This window comes from Gordionus sp. m RMFG-2023, chromosome 1 (assembly GCF_954871325.1).
Source record: "Gordionus sp. m RMFG-2023 chromosome 1, tfGorSpeb1-WG-v2, whole genome shotgun sequence".
Taxonomy (NCBI): Eukaryota; Metazoa; Nematomorpha; class Gordioida; order Chordodea; family Parachordodidae; genus Gordionus; species Gordionus sp. m RMFG-2023.
The window spans coordinates 30,742,599-30,746,959 of record NC_088775.1 but is presented as its reverse complement, the minus strand read 5'-3'; positions in this window follow the sequence as shown (position 1 = coordinate 30,746,959).

Genomic DNA, 4,361 nt, shown 5'->3' with positions numbered 1-4,361 from the left:
AGGCAATGTTATTGAGGCTAGACCCTTAAAACAAATAAATAATTTTATTTGAATAAAATTTTTTGCTAAATTTACAATATTATAATAAATTTTAAAGAAGTATTAAATAATACTTTCAATGATTTCGAATTCTATACATTCATCATCATTGATGTCAAAGTCATTATCTACAGCTTCCATAGAATATCCAAACTCCTTGAAAGCTTTCTTAAAGGTAGAGCCGTTATCTGTAACAGTTGCTATAACTTTTTCGTCAATACCAAAGTCACGATGAATTTCTTATGATCATCTTGAAGTACTTCAAAAAATTTGCCATTAAGTATGCTTAGTTTACATTTATTGTTATAATTTTCGGTTGAAGATTCATCTGAAGACGAAGATAAACATATTATTCTATTTTCTTCTTCCATAATTTTAAAATAGACAGATATAAAACGATTCAAATTTGGTAGTTCTAATTGTTAGCAAATTGCTATATGACGACCAACGTCATATATCAAAAATTATCTTAAAATATCTAAATTTTGATTAAATTTTTCATTTAAATCTTAAAACACTATCATTTTAAATTTTAATACTATTTAAATTAACCAATATAAATTTTTTTTAAAGTATCTGTATCTTTTTGAATACAAAGTTGGTTAAGATACAAATACTTTTAAATAATATATATCTTAGATACTGGATACAAGATATTTTCCAAAATTTTTAAAAAGATAAAAATATCCGCGATACTGCCCAACCCTGCATATACCCCACCGGAGTATTGAAGGGTTAAACAATGTATATAAACATTTTCAAATTTATTACAGTTAATTATAAGTTTTATGAAATTGAAAATAGAACCTACATATCATCACCTATTGCTTATTTTCCTATTATTTTATCATATTTTATCAAAAATATATTTTAGAAATATATTATACTTGTAACCGTATGGAGACTGTAAATTTTATCACAATACAAACTTTTACGCTTAGAATTATTAGTGTCTATAAAGTAATCTTTTATAGAGGTAAAAGAATTGTCTTGCTCTTGTTCCATATCTGCCTCGTCCATAAATTTTTTTTTTATAAAAATAAAATAATTTTATACTAAATATCTGGTTAGGTTACTGTTCCTTTTGGGAGGCTCATTTCATTATTCTTTTTTTATATTTTTTGATGTTATTTTTTTTAATGTTATTTATTTTTCGATTTGATGAAATAAAACTACTTTTCATCTAAATATTTAGCCCCCCCCCCTAAATTTAACTTCCATTTTTATCTCCTTTAAAAATTTGTAGGCAATATTATACATTTTTTTATAAAAAATTATTTAATATTTCAAAAAATCTTAAATAAAAAAAAGAAATTAATTTTATAATAAAATAAAAAACCAAATCGCCTATCTGGCATCTAATTAAGGAGTGGGGGATTTTTCAAATTTTTTTTGCATCTAATTCATTGTTTTATTTATTTTATTTTTTCAACTCCGCTTTGAAATTATTTTTATTTTATTTATTTAAATCTTTATAAATCAAATGTATGACTTAAATTTTATAATTACAATGAAAAAATCGAATAAATAAATAAAATTTTTGGATCAACAAATTCATTGTTTCATTTATTTTATTATTTAATATTTTTATAAAAATAAAAATATATTTTTTATGATTTTAAATATAATAAAATCAGGAAAATAATAGTTCATAAATATAGGAATAGGAAGGAGTTTATGCTAACCTCTTTATTTCAAAATAAAATTTTAGGAATTATTTTTCTATTCATGTTATTAAAATTTCCGTTTACGTAGAAATAGCTTCACTCATAGAAAAGTGGCGCTTGAATTGTTGTTTATTCAATAGGTCTTTTAATTATCTATCGATTTATCTGTAATAACCATATATTTAACTAATAAGTTCAATAAGAAATAACTTAAGATACATGGGTCTCGTGCTCATAGCAGATTTAGTCTAATTTTAGAGCCAAGCGCCAGGTCTGGGTATTACACAACTAACCAATTAACAATACTAATATAAGTAATCGAGTTTCATAAAATTTAAGATAACCTGTTGAGTTCACGACTCAAGTTTATGACTAGTTCACGACTCAAGTTTATGACTAATTCACGACTCAAGTTCATAACTCGAGTTCATGACTCAAGATCAAAACTCAAGTTCATAACTCAAGATCAAAACTCAAGTTCAGAACTCGAATCGCGACTTGAGTTCATGACTCAAGTTCGGAACTCGAGTCGTAAAAATGAGTCGACTAATGGCTAAAAACTCGACTTGAGTTTTGAGTCGTAGTTAAGCCGACTCGGATGAGTCGTTTAACAAAACTGAGCCATCTCTTCCAATGTTTCGAATAGTTTATATTTTTTTGTAGCTTCATCTACAATAATCTCCGCAACCTAACCTCCACATAATGAACAAGAATAAATAATATAATTGAATAAAATAAATGTGGACGATTGTATTGAATAATTAAGGAAGAATGATGATTTTATTTTCAACTAAGTTCAAGAAAACAAAAGGTAAAAGTAATCATGATCATTTAAGTATAACAAAATTAACATCAATTTAATATTAAAAAAAAAAAAATTGTATAACTTTTCAAAACATTAATTTAATATTAAATATAATATATCGTTTTAAGCCTTAAGTCTTCTACAATACAAAATCCATTAATAAACATTGTTACTTGTATTTAACGTTAATTTGGTTTAGGCCTATGAATTTTGCCTTATTAGTCAATTCTAAATATGTGATGGTAACAGAGAGTTTTATTAGTTTCATAGGCGTAGCCAGGATTTTCCTAAAGGGGGGGGGGGAAATAAAAAATTACTGGGGGCTTCGCCCCCAGATACCATTTGGATGGGGCTTTCGGCCCGCTTTTGCCCGGTCTTCGGCCGGGTTACCTTAGTCTATATATAGTCATAAAAAATTTTTAAAGATATGAGGTTAATTTTAATAAAAAATAAGCCTGGAAGAAATATATTTTTATTAGTGTATATAAAAATAATAAATAACTTGTATATACATTAATATAAAAGCATGGTAATAATTGATTCCAAACAAGTACAATAAATTTAAATACATAATAAATATTCCTCATTATTTTTTAAAAAAATTATCCTAAATTTATATGTCAATAAAAAAAAAATATCTTAAAAAATATATAAATAATTTGCATATAAGTTTCATTAGTGTTTAATGGCATTTTTGTAATTTAAATAGACAACATTTTTTTTTACTTAACATAAAATATATATCCCTTATCAAATTCTTTGAAAAATAATTTCAGAAATGCAAGACATACATTAAATTTATCTGAAAAACAACAATAACCTTATATAATAAACAACATATTTTTTAGATATAATTTTAATTGATCATATTACAAAAAAGTATAAGAGTCGGTTATTTTTATTTTATTTGTCATGATTCTCTAATAAGTGGTTGCCCAGGCCTTCCCAGTTTCCCTTAATGCGGAATTTACATTTTTTTCCATATTAGACTAATTGGTAAATCAGATATTTCCCGTTCATGTGATGATATTAAAAATTTAACTATCTCCGAGGCAGGAAAAAATTTACAAAATTATTATGGGTAGGACTGGGCTTGTAGGCAATATTCACTACTTGTAATTCTTTAGACGCAAATTTTTTTTATATCAGCAATCAAAAATATTTTATACTGTAATAAATAGATTTTGCATTAAAAAATTTTATTTTTAGAGATGTCTTGTATTGTTTTAATTATTTATATGCCAGTTTCTTTTGTATGCATAATATAATAAATGAAAAAATTAAAATTCAGAATAATTGTTCAGAGTTAACCAATTTAAAAAAAGCCGAAGGCCCGCTAATATGTGGACATGGGGGGGGGGGGGGGGGGGCGAAGCCCCATAAAAAATTTTTAGTTGAGCCCCCTGAGGTTGTAAAGGCTAGCGACGCCTATGAAAAAAACTTGTTTTTTAAATTATTTTCTAGTCAATATTTTATACACACTACTATTAGTATTTTCGATAAAATTCTACTAATATTGTCTGAGAATTGCCAGGGTGGCCTAATGGGTTAGATGTATGCTTAGAAACAGAAGGATGAAGAAGGACGCAGGTTCAATCCTGGTAAGGAGCATAAAAACTTTCAAGTTTTTCTTCGATGACTGATATGTAAAGACATTGGTAAGATGGATTTCCGAGCTTAGAGATGACACCCAGGTCCCTGACAGGCCTGGACAGCCGGGTGCTAAGGATACCTGCCCGATAAACAAAATTAAGGTAACAAATGGAAATATTATTATGAACGCTAGGGCGTTCCCTCCAAGCGATGCGCAGGGTGTAGACCTCCATCCTGTGAAAAGTAAAGTAAAGGTC